The sequence below is a fragment of the Syngnathus scovelli genome, chromosome 14, assembly GCF_024217435.2.
Source record: "Syngnathus scovelli strain Florida chromosome 14, RoL_Ssco_1.2, whole genome shotgun sequence".
Taxonomy (NCBI): domain Eukaryota; kingdom Metazoa; phylum Chordata; class Actinopteri; order Syngnathiformes; family Syngnathidae; genus Syngnathus; species Syngnathus scovelli.
The window spans coordinates 9,974,919-10,002,602 of record NC_090860.1 but is presented as its reverse complement, the minus strand read 5'-3'; the positions used below and the strand labels follow the sequence as shown (position 1 = coordinate 10,002,602).

General features: G+C 41.4%; 1 long non-coding RNA gene across 4 annotated transcripts in view; it reads right to left on the bottom strand.

Annotated features, from left to right (window-relative positions):
- Positions 1-27,684, bottom strand: part of LOC125981307 (uncharacterized) — a 199,236-nt gene that overhangs the window by 134,551 nt on the left and 37,001 nt on the right. For 2 of the 4 annotated variants that reach the window (XR_011088117.1, XR_007485889.1), the window contains exon 1: positions 14,104-14,505. The exons of the other annotated variants lie outside the window; for them this stretch is intronic. This is a non-coding gene — a long non-coding RNA (uncharacterized lncRNA). Of the gene's footprint in view, positions 1-14,103; positions 14,506-27,684 lie in introns of those variants that run through there. 4 annotated transcript variants of the gene reach the window in all.

Here is a 27,684-nt window from a genome sequence, read left to right as displayed (position 1 = left end):
CCATGCTTTCATTGAACAACAAGTAAAAACAAACTAGCATTACTTTCAAAAGATGGTCCTGAATTACGTGCCGCCAAATATCTCATGTTGTCCTCTATCATTACATTTTTAATCTTTCTTTTATCTCCTTTAATCATCCCCACACAACCACATGCGTGCAATCTTTGTGGGCAGTGACCAGAATCCTGATTCCTCTCTTAGCTGTGTGTGCATCAAGAGTCGATCTCCTCTCCCTTGTGCTAATCCAGCCTGGTCTGTCCCAGCAGTACTGGCCTGTGACAGCCTACCAAGTCTAGTGAGCTCTGCTAATCTCAGAGCTTCTGTAGCCTGGAGGTCAGTGGGGATCTCTCCGGCCTTAAGCGGGGCCACCCTGGGAGGCCAATGCAAAGGGAGAGCCGGGTCTCGGCCCTCGGTCTCTCGGGCTCTGCCTGTCGGATTAAAGCACCTAAAGGGACATGGTGCTTGTGATGGGCCGCCGGCTCATCGGATCACAGGCTGACAACACACACAAGGCTCGTGCTTGTTACAGAGAAAAGCTGAAGGTCTGGTTATCACACCCCTTCCTCACAACGCAGCTAGACAGCAAGTTGAAAAGGAGAGAAAATGTTTTGTTTACATGTAGAACTTGTACATGTGAATTTAGCTCAAGGCATGATGTAGTGGTGCATGTCGGATAGTTGCATTAATGTACATTAGCAGAGAGAGGCATGTTCCCCGTCAGCCGCCCCTGGAGGAGGCCACGATGTGCTTATATGATAATATGATAATGGAGAACTAATTCAATAATTAATGGTGATAACCATCAGCAGCAGCCCAAATCGATTCTTATCTTTGCCTGTGCAGAGCAATGCTACATTTTTAATGTTCTTGTCATTTTGATTAAGATCATGTCATTGCCTTTGTCCTCACTTATAATGTGAAGCCGAGTGCTCGGAGAAGGCTGACTTTAATTAGGCTTGTTCGGCTCGATGGTTGCCGAGGTTGCGCAATTTGAAAAACTTTGTTATATTTGTGCCGTTGGAGTATCAAAATGTGTTTTTGCCATTCAATATACAAAATGTAAACAAGTAGAGAGATGAATTGAACTCCCGAATGAGTCAGAATAATCAACTATCAGTTTTTAATGCAAAAGTGCAGTTCCGCCATCTACAAAAACAGATTTTAAATCCTTTATTTTAACAGTGCAAAAAAAGAATTATATTGATCAACAAAAAATATATTTAACTCCCTTAGACAACACCTAATGCAGCAAGATGTTTCCCTGGAAATTTAATTGAGAATGTAGGTTACATGTTCCGGATTATTACAGCCAGAGGACATTTTCAGAATCCAATAAACTACTGTACCCATATGAATTAGCGCGATGCATGATTGTAAAGTCGACAGACCGCAGGAGGTATTAGGTTGCAGGTGGGCACTTTAAAGCATTTAGCCTGCTAATTCCAGTTTTTAATCATTCACTCGCAATCATTTTTTTCCTCCCTTTCTCACATCCACACATTCACACCTGCACCTGAGGAGGCAACATGGCAGCATTTTATCCCGGGGGCACATACACACCGATTGAGTGAAAACCCCGGGGGCTCAGGCAGCCATGATGAGGAAGGATTAGGAGCGGTGGGTTGTCAGCAGGATGCATTTGTGAAAGTGTGAGTGTGTGTGTGTGTGTGTGTGTGTCGGTGGGTGTGTAACTGTGTTGGTGAGACGGAAATCTTGCTGTTTTGCTATCACCTGCTTGCTGAATGCGCTGGATGGCGGCTTTTATGGCCTACATTGGCTCATGTGAGTGACAATCCCAAAATCTGCAGCAAAAGTGATAAGGCATTAAAAAAGGGTGATGTAAAAGGACATTTCTGCCTGGTATTTCCATTCTCACAATTCGCGTAGAGCTGCTTTTACTTCCATTTGGTCACAGCCAAAGTATTGAAATTGCTCACATTATAATAATATGTGTCTTGATTTAGGACTGTTTCATATTCATAGGCTTCGTGGGGCATTTTCACACTTCTCTGTCGTGTCATCGTCACAGTTTGGAGAGGATCCTCATCCAAGTGCGGCTTTAAAGCCTACAATCATTTCAATATTCTGCTTGTAGTGCACTAAAACAATTATATCACCACATTTGTGTGAAAGAATTGGGAAAAATAAAAATTGGGGAAAAATACAAATAAATATAAAATAAAAATATGTATTAATAAGATTATAAAATAAAAATAATATATATGAATATATTTTTCATTACTGATCATAATCCATTGAGGTATTCATACATCTTTATTGTTCGTACTACCACATGGGCTTTCTTAATTGTACCCCGGCCTTTTGAATAATGTGATTGCTGTGAAACATGCTCGAAATAAATATACATATTCTCCATTTAGATGGTAAATGCGTCACATATCTAATCACTCTGTCTTAACATTATATCACTTCCTGACAGATGGTAACACACTGCCCACAATTAGGCAGCACATGGCCAAGATCTGTCCATTTCTGGAAAGTGGATCTGACATACTTTCTAGTTATCTGCCAGCGTCTGACATTAATCTGGCAAAAGATAAAAGCGCTTGGCCGAATTCCAGTACCCGTAGTTGCGTGCGTTTCCTGCCTGGATCTTGAAATGATATTCCATCTCTGATCCTGTTATAATTATTACTTTTTGCATTGCTCTTATATCGGGCAAAGCACCACATTTAATAATTCAAGCTGGGGGAGGGGGGGGGGGGGGTCACAATGCCTGACACTGAAGTGTGATTTCTCCTCACAAACTAGGAAAGAAAAATACTGTCGATGTAGAGAAACCTCCAAACTCAAATCATTTTTAAAAATGGAAAACTATGCCACAGTCAATGAACACCTGCTATTCAAACCATCATCTTAGATTCAGTTTAGAAATCAGCTTGCAAACGTCACATGACCAAATTCAGAGTACAGATGAGCCGTGATTCATCCGCAACTGAGCCCTCAACACGTGATGTTATTTTAGTAGACAGCAAAGGTCTAAATGCATTTCTAAAGAAAGAAATAATGAAATAATTCAATTAATTAATAATAAATCCACTATCCATTTAATCCATCACATCAATAAATAAAACTTTTATGATGGTGTCACTTTGTGTTACTGAGAAAAAAAAAATCAACTGTATCATACAAATTGTGAATATTTACATGAACCAATGAGTAAAAACCTGTTGTCATTTTCTTCCCAGATGAGAATCTTGCTCTGTACATCCTGGAGTTTTTGTTTGCATTCATATGCCACATATTGGTATTGTCAATTATCTACATCAAGAATGATATGAGAATTATCTTTCAATTTATCAGCATTACCATTTGTGACATGCTAAATGTGCGCCGATGTTGACGGTGACATTTGAAAAGGTGGGGGGTGGCGTGCACACAGACGTGATCAAGATTGAGCATTGCAATAAGCCAACACTATCGGACGCAGCACCTGCTAACGCTGCAGAGATTGCCCCCCACCACCCTCGCCTCGTATGGAGAATGACGTACGCCCCCTAGTAACACTCATTCAAGTTGCTCGTGACAGACTGCACAATCATCTGACACCGCCACGCATAGGAAAAAGGGGAGTTCCAAGCAACTGCAAGGAGTCTTTTATTTTTAGTTAATGATTGGACAAACAATCCTCGTTCTGGAGCCGTGCCCTCGAGTGGGTGTGACTACCCCTGGGGCCATTCTCTAATAAGCAACCCCCCAACCATCCCTCACAAAAAAAAAAGCCTGATATTTGCTCAGCAACTAGAGGAGGAGGCGGAAGAGCCGTTAGGAAGGAACGATATTGGTTGGCTATGACACATGAAGACAGAGCAAGACTTGGAGAAGGGAGGGGAGGTCAGAAGAAGGGGTAGATGGAGGGTTATATGCTGAAGGTGGGGTAGGAAGGGGTTTGGGTGGGGGCGACGTCTTTTCTGCACACATACAGCACGCCCGAGGAACAGATGGGGCCTGATAAATCCTGAAAGGGAGGCATTACCTGCCCAAGTCACCAAGCAGCCACAATTATCACAGGGCTCTGGGTTCATTGTCAATTAGAGTGGCAGTTAAAGCCAGGCAGCAGCTGTGGCAGATGGCCGCCATCCAGAGAAGCCGGGGGAGCCGGGTCTGAGGGTAGCCCCCAGGCTCCCTCCAGTGCTCCTCCCACTTTCCTCAACACCTCATTTTCTCGGCCCAATACAACAAACTACGCTTTAGAGGAAGGTTTACTTCTTATTTAAGAATAGGTTTGATTAAGACATTGAGGGCGTTACAAGAGGGGATCCATATTTTGTAACTTTAGTTCAGAGTTGGTTGTAGAAATTCACAAGGTTGTAAAATAACAATTTCTTAAAGCCAATGTCCAGAACTTCAAATTTGCAAATACTGGCAAAGTAAATTAAAAGGACATAAAAAGATACCTTTGTGTTTTACAATTGCTGATGTTTTTTTCCACTAGTAAGTCATTTAATTAAATGAATAAAAAAGGGTCTGATTCTTGATCAGGACCAACGGTCCACTTTTCTAGTAAAAGAACGAAAAAAAAAATCTACTAGATCATTGTGCACCAAAGGACTGAGTCTGAATCAATCTGAGGCAAATGAAGAACATATTTTTGGGCACAAGTTTAGACCACTGCCCCTGTTCTCCATCTCTATACTTGTTTGCCAAGAGCAGGCCTGCCTTCTTGGTACCCTTCCACAGTATGCAGACAGGACCGCCGTCTGCCCAGTGTGTCCCCGTGATCTTCCAAACGGTCTCCCCTCCCAGCCTGTGCCAAAGCTCGGCAGCAGGCTTCACTTTCACCAAGTACCTCCATTCATCACCAGGCAGGGGTGCTGCAAGAGGGGAGGGGTACAGCAGGGGGCCGGTAACGGGGTAGTTTGTGCCCTCTTTTCACCCTCCCCTTTTATTCCCCTCTTCTCCACAGGCTGCTGAGAATACAGGCCTCTGCCACAGACAGGAGCCACACTCCTCTCTTACACGCTTTACAATGGCGCTCCAAATGTATTCAGGGGGAGGAGACGCCTGCTCTCTTCTATTGCTCCTTTGCTCCTTCACCCTTGTCTCTTGCCCCCTCCTATTCTGTCGCCCTCACCCCTTCCCACCCTTGCCCCACTCCCCCCACCCTCCTATTCCCTCCCACTGGGGCATCATTTCTCCTACTTTGTTCCGCCAGTCCTGCGTCCAGTGTCTGGGCCGTCCTGATAGCAGAGAAGTAGCAGCCTATCCATCTGCCTGCCCGGGGCCCGCCGATGAAGAAAGAGGAGCAGAGGTCCTCATTCATAACAATAGCCATTAACAATGCTAACAGCGCTGCTGCTGCAGGCCCACTAGAGGCTGAGGAGTGGGATCGGGGCGACGGGCTGCGGAGGCTAGAGGGTGCACACGCACTGTCGCCAGGCAGAGTTGAAAATTGCAGGGATCTGATAGGTTAGACCGTGCTGGAAAAATGCTGTTCGGGCATTAGGCGGGTCCGCTGAGTCCGAGGCCGGTAACAAAATATTGATTTATTATTATTATTTTATTTTTGGCCCGTAGTCAGGCAGAATATAGAATCTTGTCCATGTGGAGGTGCTCTCCAATAACACCTCACGGCAAAGCGTGAACCATTTGAAGGAGTCTGGAGTCGAGCACAAAAGTTACAAATGTTTTTATTCTCTGGATGTCAATAAATGTAAAATAATAGAGCATCCAGTTTAAAATAATTAAAATTTGCTACGCAAATCAATTTAAATTAGATACAGTATGTAAATTGATATTTGATGTACTTAAACTATCAATGATCAATTAAATTCTCCAACCTCTGATTAGTATGAACTCTGATTATCTATTCATACTTTTAATTATTTTAACTAGCATAATAACGCCTCCTGGGTGAGTTGTGCCGTGGTGGACCTCTTCACAATGATGACATAATACTTTGTCGTGATCCTCTCATTACTTTTTAAAAGATCAAAATAGTTGAGTGAACTGAATCAACAGCACCTCTGCTGGTTGTTTTCTATTAGTGCAATCTCTCGCTTAAAGACATGACAAAAACATTTACACACAATCAACCAAATTTGTTAACATCTGAGAACATTTGAGAACATCTGTGAGGCCCTAAGAAACCTGATATTTCGAAAGTTATGTTTTTCTGTTTCTTTTTTGTGGTGGTTGGGGGCGATGCATCAGAAACAACAAACCACAAACCAAGCAAACAAGATATAATTCAGCCACCGAGTGGACCAAAAGTGAGTGTACAGACACTCCCACATGCTATAATCATAGCCCAAGTAGGCCACATTTACCGCTGTTACTTCCCCTGGCACCTCTCCTGAGTTTTGACACATTTTCACATTTATCGGGAAAGCATCTCCGTATCCAGGAACAACAAAAAGGCATCCCTCTCAAGCAAAACACGGCATGAAGCCTCCTGTGAAATGCTTACAGTAGCCCCCCCCCCTACACCACCATCATCCCCTCCGGCCTCCTCCTCTCCTGAGCCTCTCATCTTTCAAATCAAACTGTCGAAAAAGCAGACGTGTCCTCTGTATGGGTTTTAATTAGATTTGGATGGATTTCAAATCTACTCTTGTTTCTTGGAATGACTGTGAATGAAAGAAGAAACACTACAATGAGATTACATACTAATATGTCCTCTAGTTACACCTGCAAAATGTGTCTGTGCTGTTTTCCAGTCAAACACACAGGGTCTCCTTTAGCAACATTGATGTTGTAATTTAATATTAAGATCATCCTGTTATTTTTGTGTCGACTGAAATTTTCCTTCCTCACAATAATACTTTTTTTTTTCTTTTCAGTGGCACTCACACTGAATGATAAAAAATCAGACTATGATTTAAAATACACACTTTATATAATATACACTAGTATAAGAAAGATTAATAAACATGCAGTAGTGTTTGGTATGCACTTGATAGTCCCAACATTCCCATATCAATAAAATTGAATTTGTCCACAGGGCAGACAAACCTCATGTATACCATCAATGATTCGGATCAATAAGATACTGTTATGGCAACTTATGTGAGGTGGCGCGATCAATACTGTACACATCATCAAAATCCTTATCTTCCACCATTTTTCGAAGTTCTAAATCTGATATAAAGAACAGCAATGACGCGTCATTACGAATGTGTTTATTTTACAGCCAAACAATGTGACGGGGAAATTGCCCAAAAAAATGTCAGGCTGTTAGTTATGCATAATTTACTGTCAAAATTATCAATGAGTTAATGATCGTAGGGAATTGGCAGGCCATTCTAGCTTTTCAATCCATCCCTTTTAAGCTTTTATTTTTATTGGCAGATTAAACAGGCGGGCCAAAAAAATTGTGACATTAAAAATATTACGTAACATGCTCTTGTCCAAATCAAGTACGACAATATTTACCACACACTTAACTCTCTTTTTCAAGCCTTGCTGAAATTAGCCTATCTCGAGGGTGTGGCCTCCTTCCCTACGCCAATGGCAAGTGTGTGTTTTTTTTTCTTTTCTTATTTCCATGGCAACCACAGGCAGAGTTACTTGTTGAAATACCATCATCAAAAGAAAAATATACCAAAACATGCACCATTGCATCCGTGAGGTTAAATTACCAGTAAATAGATGATATTATCAAGTACATAAGCAATCACAGCCAAGGGCAACTGTGCATCAAATTATTTCATCTCCTCAATTTATGCTTGTTTTGTCCGCAAATCCTTGTAAATTGGCTGTGCAGCGTTTATGAGGTGATCAAACCTGCATGGTTGAACCTTTCGCATGGAACATGAATCCCCAAAGCATGTGCGTCGCCGACATGGTCCAAAAAGGGCACTGGTAGTCTTTACCCGTTTGTCCTTCCGCTCGTTGCCCTCCTAATATGTTAATCTCTTTTAGAATGCATAATGCAATTCACTGTCACTATTTATTCAAATTAAACAGAATAAATTGCGACCCTCATTGCTAAGCCCTGATCTTTGTTGTCGCCATTTTGCCACTTGACTCTTATTTTATTGTTTTAAATGTCCACACAATTCAAACTGTGATTTTTTACAAGCTTTGCATTGGATGTTTTGCAGCAGCTCGGCTGCACTAAACTCTTGATACATGTCATAAAACATGAACTCTGCCTGCTGATAATGAAGCAGGTGACTGCTGTATGGCTTCCCAATAGTCTCCGATGCACACTTTAATGACTCAGTGTGTGCGTGCGCGAGTGTGTATGTGCCATCCTTGTGTGGTTCTTTCACGGGGCTCCTGTCAGGTCCGTAATTGACAGTCTAAGTGGGGCAGCCGAGAGGCCAGGCCCTGTTAATTTATTTTCTCAGACTCCCTATCCATATTTATGAGCCCCTGCTGTTTTGTCTATCAGGGCCGATCAAACTTAGTGTGTAATTGTACTCGCTAAAGCAAGGGAGCCACGTGTGAGCCCTAACTCGGACCACGACAGTCGCATTCGTCTTTATTTTTTCCCCCCTTCATTCACAAGGCCAGACCTGGCGGGACGAGGATCAGAGCAATGGGAAAAAAAAAAAAAAAAAAGAAAGACTGGGACTAGAATCCGAGAAACGGGTCATTATGCCGACACCCTCTGATCTGTCTCAAAGTAATTGCCATGGATCCAGTGGGTGTGTGTACCATCTCCGTTTTAGCCCTTAACAGCTAAGCACAGCGTGGCCCAAAACCATTCATCATAAATAATCATTAAGACAGCGGTGCTTTAAATGTGATATACTTAAATATTGAGGAAAGTACAATCCGTACGGTCTCATTTAAACGTAATGTTCGTCCTTCTTTATGTGTTTTTAATGTTAATACGGCCAATGAACTGAAGTCTATTTATACCAGCGGAGAATCCGCCGCTACATGGCCCGCAACACATGTGGCTGTTTACCAGGACTGAAGCCCTTTAATGAATTTAATTTGTTTACACGCTAACATCAAGGAAATATTTGCTGGCGAGACCTTCGTGTTTGCGGTGTTAGATGGGGGCATACCTGCGTCGTCTGGGGTAATCGTATTATTACGTGCTATTTTAGTCCCGCAAACATACATGCATTTCCATTCATTATGACTTATTATGTTTTCATCAAAACAACACCACGGCCTGATGTAGGCATGCATAATGGAGATTACACTAAGTGGCCTGATGTTGGCCATCTCTGGTTCCTCTTAGCTTGCTGAGATGTATATAATGCCGCCTTGTGCTCACTTTAAGTAACGTTTAGGATCAGTGGATTTTGTACAATGTTTTCGTTGTTGTTTTTTTAAATCAGGCTTTTGTGGATCTCTTTGGAACAGATTTAGAATCGCAGCAGACTTCAGATAAGAGACATGTTTCCTAATGTTCTGGTCACAAGTAAAATGTTTGTGTTACGTGAAATCAAATTTAAAATTAAACACAAATAAAACACAAATGCACAAACATACAGAGATCCATCCCCTGCTCTTTCTGAGCTAAGATTAGATAATAAAGATTTTGCTTTAGGTCAGAACCTCAATGCAGGCCTTCTCAGTATCCCCAGAAGAGTTTCAGTCAGTCCAAAGCATCTCTGTTGAAAAAAAGTGATCCATCACTGTCTGAAGTTGTTGCTGATTGTGAGTTGAGTAACAAGTGCTGCATCAGCTCCAAGCAGCATGTCACCAAAGAGGTTTTTGAAAACTTTCACTCTAAGATGATTAAGGCCCCAAAAAGCCTTCCAAGCTGATTTGGCGTGGTCTAGGCTGATGTAGCTCCAAAGGCAAGGGGACAGAGAAGATCTGATGTTTGGCAAAGTAAGATGAGGAACTCTCAGTGGCCACTGTTGAAAATATTTCCCTCACCCATTTGAACTCAGAAGCCTCCATTTGCATGCTGTTTTCACATTTTCATTGTCACATCTTCTTTTCTCCCGATTGAGTGTTGTCCCTCCCTAATGGCTGCATTTCAAGTTTTAAAGTACAAATGAATTATCTCCGGTCCAAATGAAACTTTCTCTGATATGGGCTCCCAGCATGCATTGATGATTATAGAAAACCCTCGCCGTGAAATTGTCTTGGTAATTGTTTCACTGCTCTTGCTAAGACAGATACTTCCTTAATAAAGCAAAGTGAGGCGCTATCAAAAGGCAGTTAGATAACCTTACAGAGTCAAATTGCTCCTACAAATGGTTTAGCTTTGCATTTTTTATGGACGGTCCCCTGTTCAATTTGGCTGTTGCATGCCATTGCTGGTATGGTATCCATTTAATTTCCATTTTATTATACTAATATGTACTACTCAAATGACATAAACAACAATGCTAATAAAATAAAGTTGGCTCTAAACAATACCAGAAGTGCTGGATCAACTTGGTGGAAAATCATCTTGTGGAATTTCTATGAGCTTTAACGCTGCAGAAATTTGTACAAAAATAAAAAATAATTGAATAAAAAACAATATAATAAAAAAAATAATAAAAAATATTTTAACTTTTGCAAAGCCATTGGGGGATCCAAAAAAAACTCTGCCCAATGGACAGTACCAAATCACCTAATTTCAAAACTTTAGCTACACTTGCAATATTTACTTCCATCAAGAAGTCAAAAAATGATTGAAAGAAATTAATTAAAAGCGAGGACAACTTCAAACAAGCGGAACGTGCCCTGGGTGAAACGATATCATTGAATAGACTTATCCGAGAACAGAGATTGAATCCGGATTAATCAATGCTCTGTTGTTTTCTCTCCTACTTGAACCCAGGGCCAAGCTATATTTCACAGGAACAAATTGAGCGGGGGAATGACACAGCTCTGACCATAAAACCAAAGGTAATTAGAAACCAGTAGAAGATGTTCCATAAAAGACAGAGGGGTCAGATGCATTCAATATACCCCATGGATGATACACGCAGGCAAATAGACCACCAAATGGCTTTCTGCAGACTAAGCAGACGCCGACAGAATCTTAAGAGAGACGAGACACAGCGGGCCAGATTATGAATTCAGTGTGCAAATGTTGACAAATAACACCTTCAACACCAAGGCGGTAATTTGATTTACGATGAGGTGATCGAAACTAATTGACATGAGGGTTGAGAAAGTAACGCGGCTTTTAAAGATTCCTGACAGTGAGGCGTTGTGAAGCTCCAGTGTTGCTTGTAAGATGCTTGTCGGATTTGGTTGAGACCGCCATCCTTTTGCCACCATTTTATTTCTTGGAGAGTGGAACCTCTCACATCAGATTATTTTTTTTCAATTTGAGAAATTTGACAAATATTTGTCCCAATGTCGATACAAATGGACAAGGGTATCTTTGTATTAGCATAACATCACTAGTTTGAGCTATTTTTCTTAATTTACCAGCGTTGTTGTAACATTTACCAGGAGCATCTTCTGGCTCTGGGATTTATGTAGCTTGAAAAGCAAATGGTCGGACATTCACTCAGCTGTGCTCTCCTCATTACACTCAGTGAGTGAAAATATTTCTTCATTGGCCCAGATGTACATTTTAATGTCCTTATGCAAAGGAGGAGAAATAACTATAGTTACTATGATGAAAAAAAAAAGATAACGGACAGTTATTGAATTTATTTCTAGAACTACCCGACATAAAATAATAAATTAGTTGAGATAAAGCGTGTGTGTGTGTGTGTGTGTGTGTGGGGGGGGGCATCACCTGTACCTCCATGTACTATTTTAATGGAAGCCCTTTATCATGTAAGGCATTTTAAGGTGGATATAGAATATAATTTATTATTTATTATTATTTTTAATTTATTAATATTATACTTGCATGGTTCTTGTAAATGAGCCATTGAGATGTTTGCCTGGGACGGAATTACAAAAAAAATATATTTAAAGAATGAACAATAAATGGTTATGATTTCTTGGACTGTTAAATCTTCAAATATTTATAGACTGTGTGGGCATGTATTTGCATATGTGTGTGTGTCATGGCATAACATCACACCTGAAGCTTTTGCAGTTTTGGGACATATTGGAAGTCGACAGGCTTGGTAGTATGCCAAGTAGTCCATAAAGTGTTGTTTTGAATGACTGAAGGTTCCGTGACTGCATTTTTCGTGCTGGCCTCCACAGGGAGTTCCACTTGGGGGCGGCTAATTCGTGCGTAATCCTCCAGAGATGAAGCACACAAATATCACCCATCAGCGCCAATTTCTTTTTTTTTTTTTTCCTCTGTGTAAACTGAGTTGAACCAGAATGTTCCGATTTTGCCAAAGTGACTGTTACATCACCATTTCCAGGACATCATGAGAAGGTACTGTGGCTGTCAAGAAGCACTTCCAGATGGCACCCACAGTGTACGTGGCGTGACCTTCTGCAGTGCGGGCACACGGGGGCACAGTCTTCGTGCAAACAGCAGGCAGGGCCCTCAGATGTGCACAGAACCCCCCCACCCCTGGGAAACGGCAACGGAATGAGATGCCCATCACTCTGTGGCTCTGCAGATGCTCCTCACAACTGCCAGGCTTTCAGCTTCATTAGGCCTGGATCAGATACATAGAGAGGAGCATCGCCTCAGGCTACGACCGCCGCACACACACTCGCATGTGCACGTCCGCTGTCACATTTGGATTACTTTCCAAAGAGAGCCAATTTCATCAGTGCAAGGACGTGGCGGCGAGGGATTTCTTTTTCTCAGATCGGTGTCCGGAATATATGCCCACAAAAGGGAAATAAAATCCCTCATGCCACGATTTAATGAACACAGTAAGAAAAATAGATTCAAGATAAGGCAGTGATGTTTATCAAGCTAGCATTGCTAAGATCAGACGTCACCAAAGCGACACCAAACCTCTTAACTATGAAGATAAAATATACTGGAACATCGAGTCTTTCAATCGGGAATCCAAACCAAAATTACGAAGAAAAATGGGCCTCGAGCATACAAAACTTCAGAGAACAACTATCCTATGAAATGTATTGCGCAAGACTTCAGTTCAGTGGGAATCATAAGATACGACTTTTGGCAATGATTGGGATCAAGTTGTATCATTCATACATGAATACATTTTGCAACTCCCTAAAACTGCAAGACTTAAATATGAAAACATTCCGGACAATTGGTATCTACTGTGAAATCCACTGCGTCTTTTAAAATGACACCCAAAACTATTCATTATAAAAGGCTGCCCAAAGACATCTGTTCGCTTTTATTTTGTTTTTCCACTCCACACCTTAATAAAGCAAAGCAGTCTAACTTATTACACTCCTTTAATGTAGATGTGCTTATTACAGCAATTTATATGGGCGACCACTGTTTCATTTCCTGTTTTGTCTGCCTTTTTCTCATTAAAAGTGCCATCCCTATCCATCATTGGTTTGGAATAACTTATTAGAAAGAGAGACACAAGGGAAGACGGTACAGAAAACGAGAAAGAAGGGCAGCGGGTTTATCTTCAGTCAAACACATGCATTTTTTTTTCTTGCCAAAAACGCAAACGCTCACCCAGCCCAATTTCCTGGATGTTGTCATGTGTGTCCAATCAAACGCATGCGGCTCAATAATGTGAAATGCGTCCCAAGTGACACAAGCAGGTGGTCCACAATTAATTCCTCCCCCCCTAAAGACTTCCGAAGCCAGAAATGTATAGATGTGTGCGTGTCCATTCCAGCATGTCCATCTATCTGCTGCCTTTGAGATTTAATATTTGAATGAAAGAGAAATTACTCCAATGAGTTCCTTTGGTCCAATTTTGAGGAGTGCGGAGGTGTGACAAATGAGATACGAATTGCGCAACGAGAACAGCATTGTCCAAAATGTGATTAATATGATGGATTTTGTTTGGATAATTATATTTGATCTACCAAAAAGCCACTGACGATTTATCTCGAGCTTGGCTTGTCACTAGAATTCAGCCTGACAGCCATCACTTGAACTTCAAACACTATCATTAACAAATAGGCCTAAAGCGCAAATATTAAATTATATATTTCACATCTGACAGTGAACCAAGATGAAAAAAAGAATCATTATTTTTATAATCCTTCAAAATGACACCAAGATTATCACCACACGTTTATACAAAATTGGAACACATTGTGGGCAGATGGCACAAATGTCTTCCAAGAAAGTTGATTCAAAATATATTACAACTATAAAATATAAATCAGGGTACAGAGATCAAGCCTTACCTGCAAAACCAACTTGTTGAAGAGACTTGCATTGGCAACTTCCTGCTTGCCTTTCTCTTGATGTATCCATTTTGATTTTTCCAGACTCTTTAAAGGTTGATTTTCTGGGATTGTCACTCACTTGTCATCTTTGCACATCAATCGTTGCAGACCACAATATTAATTGGCTGGTTTCATTGCTTGCTGGTTAGTCACTTGGCCCAATCTTGTAATCCAGTGCAGAGTGCAGTCCAACTATGCACAGAGGTGGACTTTTCTATCTTTTGTTAGATGCACAAAGAAAGATGTGCTGTTTGGGAGTGAACAGGCCACAGGTGCTTCTAGTCCATCAGAAGCTAAACCACTTCCTGGAGCTCAACCTAGCTAAAGCCAAACTGTGTCAGGGTTTGTACTTCCTGGATCTCAGTTACCTACCTCTGCCTTTTGGCCAGTTCATTTCTTATTGGTTGAAAACATAGGTGTCAAACTCAAAGCCTGGGGGCCAGATACGGCCCCTCACATGATTTTATGTGGCCCGTGAAGACAAATTGAGCATCAGCATCATGTGTTATTAAAATTACAAATTGTCTTCAATTGAGAAATTTTATTTTATTACCATTCATTTTTTTAAATGTCTGAAGTTTTTACTAGTCTCTGATTTTAAAACTAGTTATTCATCTATTTGTTGCGTAAATATCCACATGCCACTGTCTCATATTGCAGAAAAGGGGGTGGAAAGGTAGTCATAAATTGCATTTCTAGCATTGGCTCAAAAATGCCAAAACCACGGTGTGTGTATTGGCTGTTGGGGGCAGCTAAGAGAGTTAGGTCATCTGTTGCCTGGTAACAAGGACCAGATTGACAAAAGGAAGAGCAATTTAGGACTACTTTCCCCTGGAAATCAATACAACAGGCCTGATACGATGATGTGAGATTAGCCGAGGGAGAGACGCAACATATTTGGCAAGGCTTATTTCATAAAGCAGACCGGATGGAGGTGTGTGTGTGTGTGAGTGGAGAAGATTGCATCTAAAACACTGACTATAAAGCTGAAATCTATGGCTACCTTTTCTCTGAACACTCTAAAATTAGACTTCTAGTGCTTCTGTCTCCGCCTCAGTAATGAGAACTTTAGTAAAGCGAACAAAGATGGGGAAGATGGAATTTGATTTTAGAGTACTAGTATAATATCACCTGTCACACTGTCGCTAATATCGCCCCAAGGCTGAGGAAATATGGCTGAATTGTTCAATATTGGGAAAGAGTGGTGTCAGAAGGGACCACAAGTTGAGTAAATCTTTAGGACAGCTGTAGACATTCATACTCTCTTCATGTATAAAACATGATTGCTGCTATGCGGACTCTCACAATTACAGATTTTTCCCTTTTGCAGATATAAAGCTGCAGTATGTAAATATAGGAACATATTTTAGTCGGGAGAAGATTACCCGAAACACCTGTTCTGTAGCTGAGGGTGACAAGATATGCTCACAAAATGTTGCTAAACAAATCATGAATCCTCAGTTTAAATCTTTTCAGTCACATAATACCTGGAAACTTTGAAAAAATAATCATTGGTGAGTTCACTGGCTTATGTTAATTCTGCATACATTTCAATTCTGAACATCTAATTTTCTAATTTGTACAGGAAATATGCTTGGAGTGATTCTCATAAGAGAAAGAACATTTGTTAAATAGCAATGACGCATTACAATGCTACTGTGTGAAAAAGTAAAAGAATCCTCAATAACTGCCTCCTCCAATGACATATTAGTACTAATGTGCTGATTACATGACGGTTTGACAGCGACGTTAATGTAGAGTACTGAGCAGAGATAAGAAAGGTGGACCGAAAAAAACAAGAGACCCAGTCACTAATCTGGACGACTGAATGATGAGATGCAGGATTTCAAAACATTCCCACAGGTTTTTTTTCCCCCAACTTGAGGTCCAATGTAACCAGACCCCTGTGTGGCTAAACATTGTGAAGCTCTTGATGAGCTGGAATGTGAAAGTAGAGAGTAAAGACATGGCCAGGAATTTGTTGAGTCCTGAGCCAGTGGGAACTAAAAGTCGGGAGAAGGTTGTTACCTGTGTAGATGGTTCTGTCATCACATGCCCTCTGTCCAGACAGGGACAGGAGATGGTGGAAAGGGAAGAGGAGGGGTGAACACAGAGGAGGGAGCAGTGGGGGACTAAAGGAATAACAAGAGACATTAAGCCAAAGTCTGATTCAGTAGTGCTCGGTATCTTCTCGATCCGGTCCATAATCAACGTATTGATCTTCGCCTGTGAAGAAGGCAAGCAGAAACCCAGGAGAAATGAGCTCTTGAGTATTTCTACTTGTCCTTCCCTGACTATGATGAGGCAATCAACCCTAATAAGCTCTCTTTCTCCCTGTCTGACTTTGTTGCTCTAACCATTGGCCACCATTTACCAGCGTCTGGATCATTAGTCCGCCTGGATAAGCCCTTCTGGACTCATGTCTCCGTGTCAGGACCTGCCGCATTAGAGTGCTGCTCAGGTGCCATAATTCACCCCAGTATGGACGAGGGGTCAATGGAGAGTTGAGGCCCTTTGGCTTATATCTACTCACAGAAAGACAGTGAGTTTGTGTCAGGGTCATTGGGGGTCATCATTGTGGAACAGCAGCCGGGGGAAGTGTTTGTATTAAAATGAAATGAACAACAATTGTACTAAGTTCATTTTGTTTTTCCTTATTTAATCACCTGTCAAATCTGACAGGTGAGCCGCGCCTTCGTCGATCGATCAGCTGATAAAGACGCGTCACCATCACATCTGTGACACTCTGATGAAGGCGGAAGAAACCGCCGAAACATGTCAGGTGAATAACCTAAAACCATTTGTTTGATATAAAAGAAACCTGTGAAGTGAAATGAACAACCGCGAGGGGATTCATTAGGAGATTTAAATTGGGTTTCTGGAAGGCAGAGATGGTAGGAATCAAATAATTTTAGAGCTAAGAGTTGGGTAAATATCAGTCAGTTAAATATAAATATAGTCAATTATCATGATAAGCGATATGAAATGAATGGAAGGGAAATTAAGAAATTACACGGAGCAATTTTCTCAACATTACACGATACTTTTGCCATTTTTTGGAAGAGGGATTTATTTTCCAATAATGACATTTTTAGATGAGTCGGGGGAGAGGTTGATCTTCACAACTTTTTGATAGCAAGGGCAAACAAGATCACTGGCCGAGGCCAGGTTTCACTTAGCTTGACTACAGCAAATGGTCATTCATTCGATTCTGACGGGAAATTTAATCAATCTCCACAGGACAGGCATTTAAAAAATTGTCCATTGAAGAATGGAGTGATTCAGTCTTGGCAGCGCCAGCGACTCAAATATCTGTTAACAGACTGCTTCCTGGCAGAGTTACATCAGCTCTGGCACCAGCCAGGCACACGGAGACATTAGTCAGCACTATCCCTGCTATCAGACTACATTGCCTGACGCTATATCCGGCCAGGGAGGGTCCACGTTGATCAGCTGATAAGTCAAAGTTAGTGACAGTTATTGTAATCTGGCTCTCTTAAGCGGTCATTATCTATTAGCGTTACAGTTTCATGACCAACGACGTCTGATTTTTAGCTGACATTTTGTAGGGCGAGCCTATTTGGGTTCTTGAAAAAAGTCAAGTACTGAACAAGCAAATGTTATAACCTTTACTGAATGCACTCATGAGGATCATATGCATCATCAACATTTTTTGGGGACCTTTTATCAAACCAAACCTCTCATATTTTAACAACTTGACAGGTCCTAATAAGTCATCTTCAGAAATTAATTCTTAATTACTAATCTTAATTTGATGGTTGAGTGTTATGCATTGCCCCCCCACCCCACCCCCACTACAATTCTCTAATTAACATATTTTCATTATCCTGGTAAATGAATAATTTAGAGGCTCTGTAATAGACATGAATTATTAGACTGTGGTACAGTGATGGATTTAAACAGGCCCTACACTCAATTTGTGCCTCAATCCCTCCCAAGGTGACATGAATAATTAGTAGAAAAGAAGCCCTCCAATTAGTCTTATTTTTTTTTCAGGTCTATGAAAGTAAATGTTGCGGCCTCAAATGGAGAGCATCTTGATAAACGCTTACTACGAAAGTTCAAACTTTATCTGCAGTAGTCTTGAAGTCTCGATTCAGCTTTGAGTACCGTATTTTCTGCACTATAAGGCGCACCGGATATAAGGCGCACTTTCAATGAATGGCCCATTTTAAAACTTTGTCCATATATAAGGCCCACCGGATTATAAGGCGCACCGTCAATGAATGGCCCGTTTTAAAACTTTGGCCATATATAAGATATATACATTTGGCCCGCGGACTGGACTTTGGACACGCCTGCTGTAGTGGCTCAATATTGATCTATATATAAGGCGCACCTGATTATAAGGCGCACTGTCGGCTTTTGAGAAAATTGGAGGTTTATAGGTGCACCTTATAGTGCAGAAAATACCGTACTTTAATGGTTGTCAGCGTGGCCAAACAATGACATTTTTTTAATTTTTAGAAACTGCTTGTTGAATATTGAGACTGTCAAACTAATCTGATCCCAACTGAGATCTTAAATAGAGAATGGAAATGAGTGAGAATCATCATCTGTCTTTGGATTGTCTTCGTAATTGAACCTACACTGGCGTTTTCAGTTATTTAGGCTGATTCATTAGTTGTTCTATCTTTGTCCTTGCAGGTGTCACTTCCGAGCTCTCCATCTTGTTTTCCACCTGTCACTTTCACTCTTCAACTTCCACTATTCTTTGGCGTGCCTCCGCTTCTAAACAGACTCTGTCAGTGTAAAATGAAAATAAAATGATTTATGTTGTGCCCCCTCCCCACTTGTTGAAGGTAATGAGATTCCATATTTCAGATCACTTGACAGACGGATTGAAAATTAAGGTTCCTTAGATAAGTAATGCCTTTTTGATGTTGGACTGTGTGAATAACTCATATAGTCAGATTGATTTCAAAACTCTTATGACAGAGCGTGCTCGCCCGTGGAGGGGGGAACAACACGGTCGCACCGCTGTGTGTCGCCGTATTAGTTCATGTGGCGGATCCATCTCACGGAATCCTGTTTTCCAGGAAGCCTCATTCTCATTCATTGCAATTTATTAGAATCGTATTGGGTCGATATGTACAGGAGCAATTGTAGCCAAACGAGGAGGAGAGCGATGCATAATGTAGGAGTGGGCGTTTCGTCTTGAAAATTACGATGGTGCAGGATTGGAATTTCAAGTTGGACACTGTGTTGACTCTGCTCAAGCTGTTTGTTTGCTGTGGAATACCTCGTTGACAGGATCTGCCATAAATGAAAACATTTTTATTTCATATACAGCTGATCTTTTACGTTTTGGGGTGAAAAATAGTATCTAGAGGTTGTACAGAAATGAAGAATTGGAACAGCAATCATGCATGAGCATCTTTTATTGACAAAAAAATGGCGACACCTATAGAACAGAAAATAAAATACTGCTTCATGCCAAAAGCAGCACTTTTGAATAAAGATGATGAAGAAGAAGTGGATAATAAATTCTTTATGTGAGGAGACTCTCCTCCCAAACATAAACAATAATCTTCCTTTGCCTGTTTGTCGGTGTTTCATGAGCACAGTTAAAGTTGAGAACATCCCGAGCTGGCTTATATAAGAATTGGTCATCTTATTTTTTTTTTTTTTACTGTCTAAGACAATTAAAAGTTTTAAAAGTTAATACAGTTTGACCCTCGAACAAATTAATTAATCTTACATGATTTTCTACGTATTTTCTTCCATCATCCTCCTTTGAATAGCTCCTTATAAGTAGTTATACAAGAATAAAAGAAAAAAAAGAACCCTTACGTGCATCAGCTGTGCAGGTTACGTAATTTCTGCATATGACCTTCACGCCAGGAGAGTTTCTCACACAACCTCTTTCACCGCGTCAGCTTACCCACTTCCCGCCCACCCCCCCTCCGCAGTCGATTTGTGGGAACAGACAGCTGTCAATTGCTTTAGAGGAGACAGAGTGAAAATATCGAACCGCCGCCTCCCTCGCAGGAGACATCGCCGCCGACATAACAGTGATTCATCAGAAAAAGTGCTTGATGAGCACAGTGTCTGTTCTCCGTTCTCTATTTGTCATCAGGCATAAAAAGTAATAGCCAGTAGTTGTCGTGTGTAGGTGTCGGAATGAGTGCTGTTAATGGTAATCTATTCTGTCACCCTCTGCTAGAAGACAGAATTTTAAAACGAGACTGATTATGCCAGTGTTTTTTTAGAGGTCATATTGATCAAAGTCTGTCAGGGGTAAACTCTTGTTTTTACCCGCTGCTCTGCTCAGATTGTTCGTACATCTCATTTGAAACGTAAATTAATTCAAAATGCGATCAGGATCATGCAGCATATGACAATTCTGTTGAAAGTAGCTATGGCCTGACTTGCAGCTAGAGTTGCCGGCCTAGCGTGGAGGTGTTGGTCAAACGTGGTGTGACACTGCTGAGCACAGTCTGCTTACTAATAGGAGTTCAGAACAGGATCAGCTAAACATATTATGGAAGAAATGAGTCTTGATATTACCCCTGCTTGCACTACAACTGTATACACGCACGCTAATAACCATGCCGAGGGGGAACAATCTGGTATGATCCTGGTTTGAGGCTCAATGGTTCAAGTTAATGGAAAACAGTGAGAAATAAATGTGTATTTGTCTTCTGGCTCTCCGCTCAGCGTCATTATAACCTTAGTCATACTTCATACTTTCTTCCCTTTCAGCTTTGACACACTCCATCTGTGTCTCATCAAGTGAAACCTCAATATAAATATAGAGCAGTGCACAAGGAGCAATGCATTTGAGACGCAGCCCTGGATGTTACTTGCGAGGTGTACTTTCTAATCATACGCAGCTTTAAAAAGGTTTCAAGCGTAAAATACATTTCAAAGAGAGCTGCGCACAGAAAATCACAGTCCAAATGGAGGAGAAAGGGGAAGTAATACGGAGAGGAGCGCAGAGGCGCAAACAAAATGAAACAGCAGTATATGGGCAAAAGTATTGGGACACTATTATTATTATGCTGAGCGATGTTCTGCCATTCAACCTACGAGGCGTGTGGGTGGCCAAGTGGGTCTCTAGAAATTAGGTATGTCAGAATCCCATCTTCATCAATCATTCAAACTCCTTTTTTGGGGGCATGTCTGCTGATGTGCAGTTCATTTGTTCCAGAGTAATGACAGGGAGGGCACTAGAGGTGCAGTCATATATTTGCCCAAAAATCATCTCATATAGTGTAATTTTTCATAAATTTTAATGATGTTGTAAAATAGGATTTTTTTTGTTGTCTTGCTATTTTGCATCCTCCTTCCAAACAAATCTCCTTCTTCAGAAGTGGCCCTCTAGGCCCCTGTTAAAGGCTCCCCCCTTTTATTCTCTCCCCTTCCATCTCACAGGCCTCTACTTCACAGCTTCTCTCCAATTCTCACCTGTCTGGAAACTCCATCAACACCTACTCGTCTCGCTCTGTGAAGGGTTCACCGCTTCCGGTCTCCCGTTGTTCGCTCCGAATGAGCTTTAACAGCTGTATAATCTGAAATAACATTGCCATGGCCGATTCCTGCAAAAAGAGAAAAGAAAAAGAGGTGGTGGAGGAGTGGGGGGGGGGGGGACTGAAAAGAGGGGGGTGGTTGGACAACCGAATATGTTCCCAGCTAATGGATGTTCCCTGGATGTGTAATGTAATAATTTTGGTGAAAAGGAGCAGGAGCCGGAGCAGAAGGGTATAAGGGAGGGTGGGGTGAAAAAAGATGAAATGGATGGATGAGTAGGGGAATAGATGAATAGAGGGCAGGGTGAGAGGCGGCCAGTGAGAACGAGGGGGAAAGCAGATGGAGCCAGAAAGAGGTTGGGCTGATTTAATCTATTTGCAGGGCCTGTGGTCGCTCCGCTCAGACCTCTCTGACAGGCAGTAGGGGATTTGGCAGAAAAATTATAATCTCATACGCCTCTCACACCACACTGGCAGATGGCATGCATATGCTTCTTCCTGCCAATAAAACCATAGACGATGAGATACTAATGATTTTTTTTTGAAGGTGAGCATTCTCCATTTTTTTTTTTTTTTTACATAACCCAATCCCTCAATGCTTACACTAAAACTGGGAATACGCTTTTCTAGGCCGATTCCGAGATGGCTGACACTTTTAAATATTGGCTCGATTCCATTCTCTGCTGCCAGATTGTTAATTCTGAAGTATGGTATGTTTTGTGAAATATTAGTACAAGGAACCAAGGGAATATAAGTTTGTTTTTGCTAGCAAAAATATGTTCTCGACTTTCAATATAATATCAGAAATGGTTATGACACGGTTACCAAGTGGACAGCACTTCCTAACTCGTATGAATTTCTGACGTGTCAGATTATGTCAAGTGTGAAGTTTGACACTCACACTCACTTCTCCCACCCTGTCGTGTTGAAAGCGGGCATTTTGTGCATCACAAAACATACTGGTGCGAATGTCGTCACGCATCTAATTGATGCGATATCCCACATTCATTGAGTTCTGGCAAATGAGCTCATCTAACTCAAAACGTGTCTCTGGTGTAGCTTTAAGATTTAAGATATCCGCACAATATAAGTCGCTGTTTTTTTTTTCCTGATTTTATTATTGGCATTCTATGACGCTGCAGGCTCCAGAGCATGACTCACCATGCACTCTCTGCCGCCTCCTCACCATTCTCATCAGGACTAATTCCCACTTCCTCCTTCCTTCGATACCTAGCGCTAAGTATCCTCGGTGTTGGATGTCACTAACAGCACTTACCGGGGCTGCAATATAGCAAAGATGCCTGCAGCTGCCTGGCTGCCGGTCCCCGGTGTGGTCAGAGTAGGAGGCCGATTGTGGCCGAGCTATCGATCGAAGAGGAGTAATGGATCTGGCTTAGCCTGATAATGCATGATGTAATTGTCAGAGGGGTTTAATTATATGCTTATTACATGAGGAACTGAGTATTCACACTCCCTGCCCATTTACAGCGCACAAGGCCATAAGAAAGAGAATCTTTTTAAGTGCTAGTGTACTATAAGCAATCATAAACTGCTGTAATTAAATTGGTAATCATTTATAAGAGTACAGCTAGTAAAAATAGGAGCAATTTTGTCCCGTTTGTATGTGAAGTTTGATAACATGCTTTTCCATTCCCTGAGCTGACATTGAGCCAAGTGTGAGGGTCTCAGTTAATCTAAATTTCTATCATGGCACACAGCCCCTTCTATCCTTCCTTCCATCCCTTCATCCCTGCAGGCCATGCCGAACCATAATGGTGGCCTCATCGCGTGTCTGAGTGCATACGCTACGCTGAGCAATGCTTTTCAATTACCTGCGCCGGAGCCCCAGACGAAAATACATAGCACACAGAGAAATAAAATATACCTCATGTCATTTAATTTGACAGTTGTCCTTTCCCGGCTATTCGATAGAGGTCGTCACTTGTTCGGCTGGGGAAGCACATCTTGTGTACAGTGAGTGTGCGGCCAATTGGTGTGTTTTTATATTGGATTTAGCTTTGAGGGGAGAAAAAAAGACTGTGGGGTTCTGGATTCTACTATTGGTCATTTAAATGAGCATAATTCTGTCCAGTTCTGATAAAATTGCTGCTTTGGGAACAGCAAAACCACACCCTAAGGAGAAACCCTTATTTCTTTCAAGAACAGTGACTGATCATTACTCCCCCCCCAACCCCCACCCTTTAATTTCATCATCATCCAGTTTCTCATTTAACCCAATCATTAGCAAAAACATTTGACATCCCACTTGGTGCATGCAGTGCAGCTTTCATATTTGAAAATGGATAGTACATTAAGTAAGCAATCACTACAGTGTTAATTTCCACAGTCTGTGAGTAAGTGTGCAACATGTTTGATCAACAGCAACTCCCCGAGGAGATATTTAAAAAAACATTCACATTGGAAAACAGATTACTGCGTCTCAATTGATTAATAATGTTTGGGACTGAAAAGTGTCATCTGTGTATTAGAAGTCATGACCAGTAATGCTCAGGCCACTTTTACTTGCTAAATAAATCTCATTAATCATGTTTTCCTTTTGGGGAGGGTGTTAAAGGGAGGAAACATTAAGGGTCGGTGCGTGTGGGCGTTGTAGGAAATCTCCTGGTGTCCACCCATGTTGGAAGCTGCATTAATGAGCTTCAAGTCAGAAATGGGAAGCTGAGGCTCCATCTTTAATGGTGTCCTTCTGGAATAGACATTTGTGGATGTGTTGGTAAGAGAGGGTGGGGTAGAGACAGAATATATGGGTTGTTTTGTCAGAGGTGAAACAGGACACCTCTGATCTCTCATGTACACAACATAGGAAAAAAGATCACTAGCTTCCACTGGCATCGTCAGAGTTGTGTATCTGCTTCCCGCTACAACGTCCTGCTGGGCTGCAATTGCAGTCTGTGAAGTTGGCCAGTACCCAGCTTGGAAGCTATGAATTTTTTTTCGGGCTCCTAATTTGGAAATCAGCGGCTGTGCAACCAAAACAAATACGCCTGATTGCACAGAGAAACTTTCTGGGGGCAGATATGACAACATCCAGTCGCTCGGCGAATTCCACTTTAGACCTATTTGGGGTGTTTAGCAATTATGTGCGAAAGCTCGGATCGAATATGGAACAACAAACACGGGCAGTTATCTTCTAATAATCTCATGTATGGAAATGAGTGTTTGATTTTCCCTTCATGCAAATCAGATTTTCAATTATCAAAAAAAAAAAAAAAAAGAAAAAAAGACAGGCTTGGCAGAATGTTCCAAGCTTGTCTATTGTGCCGTCCCCTCACAGAAAATAAATTATGAATACCTAAATAGCATTTCACATTGGAGATAATTATGGCGGGGAGGGGGCGGAGGGGAGGAGTGAGGAGACTGAGTGGCTTTTAACATGCAAATAAAATGCACCACTTTGTTTTCTCTTGCAGAGATCAATCATAATTGGGCAGGTACACACAAACGTCGGGGTAATTTGGTGACCCGTTTTAGTTTTGGATCATGCACACCTAAAATGAGTGATAGTATGTCCTCTGGAAACATCCAATCAGGTGAAAAAATACAACAGTGTTATTGTCAAATAATATCCACACGAGCGGATATATTTATACTTATCTTCACTGGATTACTGTGCTTTGATTTTACTGAATAGACTTGGTTCGATTGAGACAATTACATTTCTTTACACACATTAGGCTGAGTACCAAATATTATAAATACAAACAAAAATAATCACGTTTAATCTGGTATATCTTGCGTCATTGGGATCTGCTTTTAAAAAAATATACAAAAAATAATTGAATAATCGCATAGTGATATTTTATCATATGCAAATGTTTATCAGAGTGTGGTTGAGTTAAAAAGGATTTCCAACAACATGCGGCGGCTCCTTGCATGCCTCTAATGAGCGATCCAACAGCGCACCGGCAGAGGAGGAAGCCGTCACGTTATTAACAATAAATAGTGTACATGACCACAGGACAAAAGTGTTTGAGCATCACATAAATAGATAGAGGATGTACTGGTTTACTGTACTGATTACCAAGCCAATTAGGCTGCACAACGGGTTGACATAAACATCGCAAAGCCTCGGTTTTATCCTCCCTTAAGGGCTGGCAGGTTGAACACGTGTCCTGGTCTTGGTTGCTTTTTTCACCCTCCCTATGGGTTTTGTGAGCATATGTGTCTCTAGTGTAAATCCCCCAAGGACATTCAAAGTCTCCTAGATTTGAAGAACGACCATGATGGAAGGATCTCTTCAAATATAGTGGACACCATCTTTGTAGATGCTTGTTCTTACGCAGCCAAAGCGCTTGAGGGAGTGTTAGAAGGCATTTAAAAGTGTGAAGAGCAAAAGGTGAAAAGATGAAATCCCTCTCATTCTGTCCATTTGCTTGCTCTACCATTTTCATCACCATTTCATCCCAGACTACCTACGTTGTATACACTCCATCCATCCTCCCTCTGTCTGACCTCATCCCTTCGCTAAATCTCTTTCCTGTCAAAGCGTCAGAAACACGGATGTTGTGAACTTGTGAGGAGCGGGATCAATAAAGCAAGGACACACCATGCAATGTATACCAGCAGTGAGGATGGGCACCCGCCGGCTATAAATCGGGCCGGGCAAAGAGGGTCGTCATCACCCTCCTCGGCGTGTAAACAATTACGTCAGCCGTCCTATCACTGTCAGCGCGGCATATAAATCCATATTAGCAGGACTGAAGAGGGAGACGATGATATATGAGAAGGCTGTGTCATATATGTCACAACATTGCAGCGTCGGTGGTGTTTCATACGAGGGAGGCGCAAGAGTCATAAAAGCTTCTGATGCTAAGTGTGATTGCTGCTATGCACAATGTCCGCGAACCTGATCACCTTTTTGACCTTTGTATGAGCCCTCTGTAATTACACGTCAATTTAGATCTACAGGGAGATGGTGCATACTGTTTGTAAATCAAAACCATAATAAATAGACACACAAGTTCTGCTTAGGAACGACAACCTGGGTAACTTTCCGAGACTATATCTGTGTCATTGGAGTTGGTTTAAATAGCACAAAACATTTTATACACAAATAGTATGCTCCTTGGTCCCGTCCCAGCAGTCTTCATATTTTCTGGTGACATTATCAGCTGTCTCCATCGTGTGCACAAGCGGGAAATAAATTGCATTTTTTGCTGGTGGTTCCGTGGCGGGCAGACGGCAGGAGGAGCATTATAATATAAAACATGAATAAACAAAATCACTCATGAGCAAATGTGCAGGAGCATGGGGAGGTAATCTGCTTTAGGCATGGTCCTTGAAATTAACTCAAAGAGTCTGCACATGAAACGTGTTAAGAAGATTAATCAAATATTTCTCCTCCCAAACCAACAACTCGCTGACTCCTTCTTACATTTAAAAAAAAAAATCTATCTCCATCCTCTCTATTTTTATTTTCAATTCAAACATTATGTTAATGGATTATTATAATGTTTGCTTTAGTTAGATTGCTTGGCCAACAGGTGTATCAGACTGAGGAGAAGGATAACACCATAGCATTTATTTTCTAATAGTGTGGGCGTGATTTTGCCAAATGTGCGTAGCAAAAGAGACGCGGTGTATCTCGTGCGCTGGGCCAATGGAGCAAGTGAATTTGACAGATAATACTTTGAAAAGTCTAATTGGAAAACTTAAGAGAAGCTTGGAGAATGTTGGCCCTCTTTTCATGAAGTATTTCGTTTTGTCATCCTTGGTTCAAGATGACGCTACTCTATTCCGTTGACAAAAGCAGGTACCACGAGGTACCATTTATGATTAAGTTCCAAGCATCATGGGCCGATATGATAGTCGGGTTTCGCCAACAAGGCCTTCTCTGTCGACCTAAACGTTATCAGAAGCAATGACCTACATGTATAGTCGATATTTTTAGATGGAATTGCATTAATTAATTCCCAACAGTCTATTCTCTTCATTTTGTAATATTCCTCTTGGCTGCACAGCTTTCAGTCCATTTGTGTGTCCAATTAAATCTCAGCCTTTTTATTCTGCCATGTCAATCGAATCT